Source organism: Littorina saxatilis, linkage group LG8 (genome assembly GCF_037325665.1).
Source record: "Littorina saxatilis isolate snail1 linkage group LG8, US_GU_Lsax_2.0, whole genome shotgun sequence".
Taxonomy (NCBI): Eukaryota; Metazoa; Mollusca; class Gastropoda; order Littorinimorpha; family Littorinidae; genus Littorina; species Littorina saxatilis.
In genome coordinates, this window is record NC_090252.1 from 53,870,569 (window position 1) to 53,882,182 (window position 11,614).

General features: G+C 40.0%; 1 long non-coding RNA gene across 1 annotated transcript; it reads right to left on the reverse strand.

The window, feature by feature from the left end:
- Window positions 1-217: 217 nt before the first annotated feature.
- On the reverse strand, window positions 218-10,743 carry LOC138973839 (uncharacterized). The gene is made up of 4 exons (XR_011458182.1): window positions 9,619-10,743; window positions 9,181-9,275; window positions 4,742-4,986; window positions 218-1,648 (listed from the first exon to the last, which is right to left on the reverse strand). It is a non-coding gene; the product is annotated as an uncharacterized lncRNA (long non-coding RNA).
- Window positions 10,744-11,614: the final 871 nt, after the last annotated feature.

The window sequence follows — 11,614 nt, forward strand, 5'->3', positions numbered from 1 at the left end:
ATCAAATAATTAACTATACAGCAGTATAGTATGAATATATACATATTCATACTCTAATCTAACATCGAGTATCTGATAAGGGCTTAAAATAAGGTCCACATTCAGGAATACAAAACAAATATGTTTGCAGGATCGACAGGTCCCCCTGTAACACACACACACACACACACACACACACACACACACACACACACACACACACACACACACACACACACACACACACACACACACACACACACAAGCAAATGTCATTATCAATGATTCAGATTTAACACTCAAAATGATTATCAAGCATCCTTGGTTTTTCAATGCAAGCAATAGTAATCATTCTTGAAAATAAAGTAGGAGTATTCAAACAAGAAATATATCAATAGTTAATTTTGTCACATTCATATGAAAACGCGTTCGGCCGGTTGGTCGTTCCGAGGGGAGCATTTTTGTTTCTTTTTTATCGACCAAGGGCGAAGGCAGAGGTTGATAACAAAAGAAGTAATAGGCGATAATTATGCTCCCCAACTAACAGTCATCCGCTAAACATCGTTTTTTGTGAAGACCAAAAGTGTCTGTATCAATAAAAAATATCAGAGTTTTTGATTGAGATTGAGATAGAAACTTCGCTTTACCAATAACTTTATGTAAGCTTCCTATCGACAACTTTTCAAAGACTTATATCTGCAAATAAATGATGACCTAAATTAAACCACACAGTCTGGATAATGTTGGTCGTAGACGACCAATATGGAATTTAAAAAGTAATTTAACCGTGTTTATCCCTATCGTGTAAGACCAATTGGCGGTATAACGTTTATGCTTGTTCGGTTGGCGTGGGTCGTGTTCGACCCACAATGTTTACGTTGAATCCTTCTTCAATAATTATGGGTAGTACACGACCCACATCATCCGGACTTCTTCTTCTTCTGCGTTCGTGGGCTGAAACTCCCCCGTACACTCGTGTTTTTGCACGAGTGGAATTGTACGTGTATGACCGTTTTTACCCCGCCATTTTGGAAGCCATACGCCGCTTTCGGAGGTTTGTTCGTGTTTCCATAACCCACCGAACTCTGACATGGATTACAGGATCTTTTCCGTGCGCACTTGATTTTGTGCCTGCGTGTACACACGAAGGGGGATAAGACACTAGCAGGTCTAGCAGGTCTGCACATAAGTTGACCTGGGAGATCAGACAAATCTCCACACTTAACCCACCAGGCAGCCGGGGCCGGGATTCGAACCCTCGACCTTCCGATTAAGAGGCCGACGTCTTACCACCAGGCCACAGCGCTCGTCATCCGGACTGTGTAGTTCAAAGAGTGATCAGGTGTTCGACGGACGACCTATTTTAATTCTACGTTTTGTTCTCAGGGGTCGACAATCGTGTCTCTCGTTCGAAAGGCATCCCTGAAAAGCGGTAAAAGTTATACATTTTATTTTCCTCTAATATGATGTAATATCAATGGGACACACCTTAAAAGAAAGTTATGTAAAAAATATAACTTGGACATGAAAAGGGTAATTTTCTGGGCATTGATCAACAACTCAACCAATAAATGTTTACCTGCAATATATGAGCGGGTTATGTCCGTGTCCTCGCAGAGTTCGGTGACATATTCCTTGAAATGCTCAACGTTACAAATGTTACCACCACCTGTAACAACACACACAAACACACACACACACACACACACACACACACACACACACACACACACACACACACACACACACACACACACACACACACACACGCACGCACGCACATACATGCGATTACACACGTATATGAAATGTACATTGCGTATTGATATGTATATAAATAAAAGTTCATTACCGTATAATTATTGCATTACAGATATATGAATGGGAAGGTCGATCATTACAGAACATTGCAAGTGTGCGAACGTAAAAATCATTTGAAGTATGCCATGATGCCCTCTAAATTTGTGTTTTTATATTTAGTCAAGTTTTGACTAAATATTTTAACATCGAGGGGGAATCGAAACGAGGGTCGTGGTGTATGTGCGTGTGTGCGTGCGTGTGTGTGTGTGTGTGTGTGTGTGTGTCTGTGTGTCTGTGTGTGTGTGTAGAGCGATTCAGACTAAACTACTAAACCGATCTTTATGAAATTTGACATGAGAGTTCCTGGGTATGAAATCCCCGAACGTTTTTTTCATTTTTTTGATAAATGTCTTTCATGACGTCATATCCGGCTTTTCGTGAAAGTTGAGGCGGCACTGTCACGCCCTCATTTTTCAACCAAATTGGTTGAAATTTTGGTCAAGTAATCTTCGACAAAGCCCGGACTTCGGTATTGCATTTCAGCTTGGTGGCTTAAAAATTAATTAATGACTTTGGTCATTAAAAATCTGAAAATTGTAAAAAAAAATAAAAATTTATAAAACGATCCAAATTTACGTTTATCTTATTCTCCATCATTTGCTGATTCCAAAAACATATAAATATGTTATATTCGGATTAAAAACAAGCTCTGAAAATTAAATATATAAAAATTATTATCAAAATTAAATTGTCCAAATCAATTTAAAAACACTTTCATCTTATTCCTTGTCGGTTCCTGATTCCAAAAACATATAGATATGATATGTTTGGATTAAAAACACGCTCAGAAAGTTAAAACAAAGAGAGGAACAGAAAAGCGTGCTATCCTTCTTAGCGCAACTACTACCCCGCTCTTCTTGTCAATTTCACTGCCTTTGCCATGAGCGGTGGACTGACGATGCTACGAGTATACGGTCTTGCTGAAAAATGGCATTGCGTTCAGTTTCATTCTGTGAGTTCGACAGCTACTTGACTAAATATTGTATTTTCGCCTTACGCGACTTGTTTTCTTCTTCTGGGGCCCTGCACCTAATACAAAAAGATGTAATGGTTATTTTTGTATAACCTCTGTTATGGTCCGCCGTGAGCTATCTTCAGCACACCAATTTATGTCAAGTACTTGTTCTGTTATTTCTGAGAGAAATAAAATAATAATACCAAAAACGGCATAGGTGTTGCGTCATCAAAATTAACTTGTGGCTTCATATTGGCATTGAGCCTAAAGCGCTCTCAGCAATTTCGTTCGCTGCATTTACCCTCCAGTGTGTGTGTTTGTGTGTGTGTTTGTGTGTGTGTGTGTTTGTTTGTGTGTGTGTGTGGATGTGTGGATGTATGTGTGTGTGTGTTTGTGTGTGTGTGTGTGTGTGTGTGAAAGATATATATATATATATATATATCCCATGACCTCCCTTCTTTGTCTCTGTTACTTCAGTATGGGTATATATGTTGTATTTTTATAGCTCAATAAATACATCATGGACTCAAAAAAATATATGATAGTGCAGATTCCGATTTGGGCGAAGAACTACTTTGCTCCCGACCTTTGACCTCGCGCCGAACAATGTGACACATTTGTATGAAGTTCCAAAATCGTATTGCACGGCTCAGAAAACCATATCAGTTGCACGCAAAAATGAATCTCAGAACTGATCTGATGTATGAGATGCAATAAGCAAACGTTTCTTTCATTATGAAAGCAATGCAGGTGGGAAAAAACGAACATTCAACTTACAAGATAACCAGATGCTAGCGAACCAAAACAAAAACACGAGTACCCTCCCCTTGCTTCGTTAGCAGACGACTTTTGAGAATCTGTCAGACCGTCCTTACCTGGCACGGTTGGGCTTCGCTATCATCAGCTGTTTCACGTGTTTTGCGAGCAAGTCTACTCTTTTGCCTGGCTCTGCAGTAAGTCCACATTGGCGATGAAGGTATCTAAGAACTTAACATGTGTGTATTTTTCCGTAATCCAGTCATATTCTTTCAAAATGCAATCAAGCGGCGGTGACAGACTTGGGTCCTGTTTTCATCGCATCAATACCAGTTTAGGTTCATGCAAACACACTCGCAAAACAGTTTATCATGTAGATACATTTCAAATAGGGAGCAAATGGTTAAATCTACATATGTGTTCCCTAAAATTTGCTTCTCTGTCAATAAGACTAATTGTATAATAATGCGTTCGAAAAAAACAACGTGGAATCGATTCTGAATCGAGTCGAGTAAGCCAAATGGGGGCCAAACCGGTTTCCCCGTTCCGCCGACCTGAAACGCAAAAGAATTGTGCGCTTCAACTAAATGGATTTCTATACGACTTCATTACTTTTTTGCAACTTATGAACCTTTACTTAACGCTTTTAAACGGTCTGAAAGTAGTGTTACCGCGTACTTATAGATGCACTCATTCGTTTTATTTTTTCAGCGACGGTCACTTAGTTTAAGGTTGCAAAAAGGCCATGTCTCGCTGAAAACACTGTTTCACACTCCACAGATCGCAAAAGTGCCGCTAGTAGTCTACACTTTGTGTTTGATGGTAGAATGGGATATACAGATTACAACACTCGTGGTTTTTTATATGGCTTGTATTTCAGTCAAGACCCAGCGGGAATATCAATCGAGAGCCACTCGCCAAAGGCTCGTGTCTCCCGATGATATTCATCCGCTGGGTCTTGACTGAAATACAAGCCATATAAAAAACCACTCGTGTTGTAACCTATACATATATATATATATATATATATATATAGATATACATTGGATTGATTTGATTTGATTTGATTTAGCTTGCAGTGACAAGGGAAATACACCTTGACAGTAGTAACACAATAAAACCGTAACACTACATCAGTTATATTAAGACTGTTACGTGAATGTAAATAAAGTGTGCTTGACTCATACTTACGTTTGACAATTACAAACGTTCGTGTCATTTGTTCCACGCCAGCCCATCGGTTCGCAAGTTGTTGTTGATCGGAAGCTGTTTGCAGAAACCCTGGCGCAAACACAAACTCTGTTCGGGCTCTTACCATCATTTCAATCAAAAAGAGTGCCGCAGGAACTTGTGGCATCTGCCGGACACTTTTTAAGCCTCTTGCCAGTGATAGTGCTGCGACGGTTGCTAACAGTCCCTTTTCAAGGACGTGTCCCCTGAAAACAGCACTATAGTGTTGGTTCTCATGCTTCATTAGAAAACATTGCGAATAATATGTCGTCAGATGCCTTGCTGGAAGACAGACTGTTGTTGTTCCGATTTAAGTATTTTGTCTTCGACTTGTTTTTACAACCGAACGTTTAATGAGGGTGGTAGTCTCTCTAGGTGTGTGTGTGTGTGTGTGTGTGTGTGTGTGTGTGTGTGTGTGTGTGTGTTTGTGGGTGCATGTGTGCGTGCGTGCGTACGTGCGTGCATGCGCGCTTGTGTGTGTGTGTGTGTGTGTGTGAGTGTGTGTGGGTGTGTGTGGGTGGGTGTGTGTGTGGGTGGGTGTGTGTGTGTGTGTGTGTGTGTGTGTATGTGTGTGTGTGTGTGTGTGTGTGTAAAAAGCCTGTAGCTTTTAGCTTCATAACACCGACAAACCACATACATTTCAGAAATCGTCATATAGAATTTGTTTCTAATAAAGGATAAACAAGTCGAAGAAACAACGAAGCAAACAGACGAGAAGGGGGGGGGGGGGGTGTGGGAAGGGGGTGAGAAGAATGGTTTTCGGAAGAAATACAAGAACGTCGAGGCGAGATCAATTATTCAGTCAATTAAATGCACCTAAATACGTCCGGTTCTGTTTAACCTTTCTAAACAAACAACGAGAAAGCGACAGAGACAGACACAGATATAGATAGACGGAGACTGAGGGAGAGAGAGACAGGCAGACAGAGGCAAAGACAGACCGAGAGACAGCCCTTGCAAGCTTAATGACATCCGACAGCGATTGACCCCGAAAATCAACTTCGCTAATAACGTACTAATGTAAAAAAAAAAAAAAAAAAAAAAAAAACCAATGTGTGAAGGTGTGTGTGGAATATTTGTAATGTGATTACTCTGCTGTGAAACCCAACTCCTGTGATATGAGAGGGTAAATTTACATAGTGCAATATTATATTTGATTGTGATAGTCTTAAAGACGTTTTTTACCTTATTAGATATTATCTGTAAAATTACTAAATTTTAAGATGACAAGGACAGCACTTTAGGTTAGTGTTATTGGAAATATGATGTGTGCTTGTGATTGTGAACCTATGTTTTATGTTTTATGTTTTATGTGTGTCGTCCTATACAATTGTTGTTATAATCGTTTACAGGCAGGCAGGGTGTGCCGAAGAAAAATTTCCATTTTTATGTAATATTTTAATGGACAATAAAATGTTGTTATTGTTATTGTTATTGTTAATATTTTAAACACGGATAAAAGTTTAAGACACATTGCCTAGTATAACAACCTGTCCTTAAACACATACTAAGCATAAAATAGTCACTAAAAAGCATACACATGGAAAGAAAAATGCAAAACGCAACCAGAATATCAAATGGAATAAAAAAAATAAAAAAGCGGAAAAAGTTCGAAAGACCACAATAAAGAAGAGAAGAAGAAATTAACCTTAACAACAACAACAACAACAACAAACAAACAACCCAACAACAAACGAACAGAAAACAAACAAACAAACAAACAAACAAGCCATATGCAATCAAGTGAAAATGTATATCGATGAAACAAGATACAGAAGACAAACGGTAAATAAAATAAACATCAATAAATTTATAGTCAAAGAAATTGATTGAAATCATGCATAAGAAAACCATTATTACATTAAAGAATTCAAATGATATAATAATAACAAAAATTGAGAGAATGTGTGAGAGAGAGGGAGGGGGAGTGGGGGGAGAGAGAGAGAGATCGAGAGAGAGAGAGATCGAGAGAGAGAGAGAGAGGTATTTGGTAAGATTTATAAGTTTCTCATTTTGCTCACTGAATTATACGCTTGTGAAACATGATTGCTCTTGCTATTTTTTTTTTACTGAAACACTCCCTGATTTTTGAACGTTGAACTCCGCAAGCGCTTCATTTGACATTTTACATTTGACATTTGTTTTAAGGTAAAAACGTACTGTCTAATTCCATTTGTTGCCAGGTTTGCTGCCTTTTTGTTGTTGTTGTTGTTATGTTATACTTTATTTCCATATGTATAGCGTGGTGCCATAAGTCATGCATATTGGAAGACGTACATTTAGAGCGGTACATTTTAAATAGTTAACTTGCCTCAGGCCTTTGGACTTTGGGTATTCCATGGTTTTGTAACTCTTTACGGAAACGTAGACTTTAAAAGAAAGCGAATTTTAGCTCTCGTAGTCAGACCTTCATGAGAGCTTCAGAAGAAGTCACCTCCTAACATTTGCTGAAGCCAAGAACAAACAGCAAGGTATGTGATGCTTATAGATTGTTCACTTGTATTCTTTTAGTAGAAATGAATTGATAGACATTGTTGCGGAAATGTTGTGATCAAGGACACACTGTTCCTTGGGTGTTGCTGCTTTAAGATGTGTTATACAATGCTTTAATTCATAGAATAAATGTTAGATTAGTTATCGGACGACTTTTTTTCTTTCAAGAGAATGTGCAATGATACTGTTTTTCGTCTTTCGACTCGAGGCGCGGACGTGTATGTTGTAGCGTATACTGTGATTATTTAGTATTTCAAATCAATGGTTAGGATGTCTGGCTCACAAATGATTTGCTCACAAACGATTAGTGATATCAAATTCACAATTGTACAAACGGACAAACAGATGCATTCTTGTCAGCAAGGTTATATCCGAGCAACGCAATCATACTGGTGGAAAATCGTTCTTCATTAATTTAGGTGGAGAGTCAAAATACATGGATCGCACTTTAGTAAGATCAATATCGACAAACTAAATGTATCAATTTTAACATGATAAGAGAAGAAAAACAACAAAACAACAATGCGACAGTTTTACTGATATTGCTCTGCACACACACACACACACACACACACACACACACACACACACACACACACGCACACACCACACACACACACACACACACACATACACACACACACACACACACACACACACACACACACACACACGCTCGCACACACACAGACACACACATATACACACATCACCACCCTCGCCTCGATCCCTTGATTGTCAAATTTTGACTAAATTAATGTAAAAACGAATGATTTTGTTAATGAAACCGACAAAAGTGCACACATATTTTTTCTGGTACTTGTTTGTTTATGGGGACATAAAAATAAACCGAGAAAAAGGGCATAAACAACTGGAGCGCAAGTCGACGCGTACAGGAAGTCTTCCAAATGCGGCCATCATTCAAATTCCAGCTTACAAACCTGTAATTGTGTTGCGCCAGTTTCTTTCTACCGACTTACGCTATTTAGCGGTCTATTTTTCTAATCAGTCGAGTCAGGGACTTTACATAACATATTCTCTGGAAGAGTTACGCTGTGTTCTGTATGGGACTAAGCCATTTTCTGCTTTTCACAAAATTTCGCCATTTCTTCACTGGTGGACTTTTACCACTTCCGGGTATCGCATTTATATTCTCAAAGCACCATGTTACGGAGAGTGAGTTGCATAATTTAAAGCGCCCAAAAAGTTAAAATCGCCAAAAATCGATTTACGCCAAAATTCCGTGTCGACGACGATTTGCTGATCACGTTTATATCCAATGCATTCAAATGTCCGACTCAAAAACGGGCCAAACAGCCCTAAATCATAATCGACAGTTTACCACAACGAACGTAAATTCACGCTCTTACTGAGACTTTCTACATCTAGTGTTGTTCTTCAATCTTTCGCGCAACTCAAGCCGTTTGAATTGTTTAGAAATAAGCCTATTCTCTCAGACTTTGTTGCTGTTCATGATTGTGATTATTTAGCTGTTCTCACCTGTACAGTAAGTTGTTTACACCTAACTGTCCGCTTTTTCCTTTTCCTTTTCATTTTCACAACTCAGCTAGCACGCAGCAAAAACACTTACAGACGACAGTTATACACTTCTGGGACGAAAATGCCACATCATGCACTGTCACCATGTGACATTTTGTGACGCTGGGCGTGAAAGTGAATCCGAGACTTCTGATCCTTAAAATACTAAACTAAAATATATGGAGAGAGACAGGGACGCAGACATTAAGTGACAGGGATAGAGAGTGAGTCAAAGAGACACATAGATATGGTGCATGTATTTCTTGTGTGATATACAACTATTACTTACTATTAGGAGAATCACGTAAAATCAATGGGAACAGTGAGGTAGAAAATGTGAAAGGAAAAAATAGAACCGGCAATCATACCACCATCTGTACTTCAACTCCTGTTTTAAACAGTGGTCCTTCCAAAATGTTGCTTTCTCTTGTACAGCCTTGAAGGTGTCATTTTCGCTGGTAAGCTGAAAACACAAATCGCCAGATCATGACACAAAGTCAAACGAACCCTTTTGTCAATCTCAAATGAATATCATGTCATGCCCTCATTGAAATATACGCTATTGCCATTTTAAGAATCTTTTAAACATACCGTAACAAAATAAAACATAACATAACATAACATCGCTCTCTCTCTCTCTCTCTCTCTCTCTCTCTCTCTCTCTCTCTCTCTCTCTCTCTCTCTCTCTCTCTCTCTCTCTCTCTCTCTCTCTCTCTCTCTCTCTCTCTCTCTCTCTCTCTCTCTCTCTCTCTCTCTCTCTCTCTCTCTCTCTCTCTGTTGTTTGTTTGTAGCACTTTGTATCTTACCTTTTTAAATTCAGGTTCGAAATCGTTCATGGTAGGCTTGAATAATTTATCTGCTCCATCACAAGCCATATTTTCTCTTCACAGACGTTTATGTTACTGCGAGGAAACAAATTATGTTCGTGTGTGTTCACGTCTTTATACTTAGCTGCCTTTCTATTCGAATCTAGTCATATATCGCCTGCAGAGCCACCCTCGCGTCAATGATTCATACGTGTCAGTGACACGTCTCAAGATAACCACGTGATATTGTCTGCGACTTTGTTTTTGTCAACTACCGGAACTGCACAGTGTTTGTGTGTGTGCGTGTGTGCGTGTGCGGGTGTGTGAGCGTGAGTGCGTGTGTGCGTGCGTACGTGCGTGCGTGCGTACGTGCGTGCGTGCGTGCGTGAGTGCGTGCGAGCGAGCGTGCGTGCGTGCGTGAGTGTGTGTGTGTGTGTGTGTGATTTTGTTTCTTTGTCTGTGTCTGTGAGTGTGTATGTGTGCATGCTTGCTTAATTATGCAATCAGGCAATATTTATAGAAGTGAATGATTTCTCACTCATTAGATGTTGCCCAGACAAACTTGTGCCACAGACAATATTGTCAGATTACAGTGTCCCCGCCCTAGGAGCGTCTCTCCCCCCTCACACATCAACCGTGCGTTTGTTTGTTTATGTGTTTGTTTGCTTGTTCTTGTTTTTAGCATTGGTATAACGTATGCTAATTAGATTAGTCCCGCTTATGGGCGAGGGCTGGACGTAAAAAGAGACCCGTTTGCTTAAAGCCATATGTACTCGATGACTATACACGCTAATTGCTTTACCAACAGCTGGAGACATGCTAAATTAAGTTCCCTGCAAGATATTGTGGTCTAGGACCCCTTAAATGTTGAGATATTTGAATTTTTATTTTGATCTAGATCGTCCTATTTATAGATTTGCCAACAGAGGGAACGTTGACGCAAGGGAAATAACTCCGCGTCTTTGTTGACATCCTCACTTTTTCAGAGGCTAGAACAAGCTGTAATGCATGTATATGGTCCGCGCATGGCGACATATCGTCATTACATGGTCTTATGGTGCGTTTGACATCGATTATGGGCAAACTACACTTTGTAAACACGGGAGCGCGTACATATGCCTTTAAGAAATTTTCATACCGATAATACATGATAACGAAGGATTCTTTGTGCCCGGCTAGGGGCTACAGTTGAAGATGGAAGTTCACCAAAAATTGGGACCATACTAACAAAAATACGGTGGGTGCAATAGGCGCCCCCATTTTTTGAGCAAACGCCACCCAAGGCCGCTTTGGACGGGAAGAAAATCTGTAGTTTCCAAGTCTATTTGTGTGTGGTTGTTCAAGACTATGGATAAAGCTCGCGTAAGAAGATTACGTCACGGTCAAAAGTCTTTGACGTCAATTAATGCATCATGACGTCACGCCTCCCTGTAGTCTTTTTCTCTCGCGCGATGTGTGTGTGTGTGTGTGTGTGTGTGTGTGTTCATTTTGTGAACATGTGTTAGTGTTAGTGTATGTGTGTGTGTGTGTGTGTGTGTGTGTGTGTGTGTGTGTGTGTGTGTGTGTGTGTGTGTGTGTGTGTGTGTGTGTGTGTGTGTGTGTGTGTGTGTGTAAGAAAGACTGAGAGAGAGGGAGAAAGAGTGTGTGTGTGTGTGTGTGTGTGTGAATGTGTGTGTGCATGAGTTTGTGTGTATGTTTGTGTGTGTATGAGTGTGTATATGTGTTTGTTTGTAAAGGTGTGTGTGTCCGTCTGTCTATGTGCGTATTTGTTTGTTTGTTTGCTTAACGCCCAGCCGACCAAGAAGGGCCATAATTATCAGGGCGGTGCTGCTTTGAGATATAACGTGCGCCACACACAAGGCAGAAGTCGCAGCACAGGCTTCATGTCTCACCCAGTCACATTATTCTGACACCGGACCAATCAGTCCTAGCATGCACTAACCCCATAATGCCAGACGCCAGGCGGAGCAGCCACTAGATTGCCAATTTTAAAGTC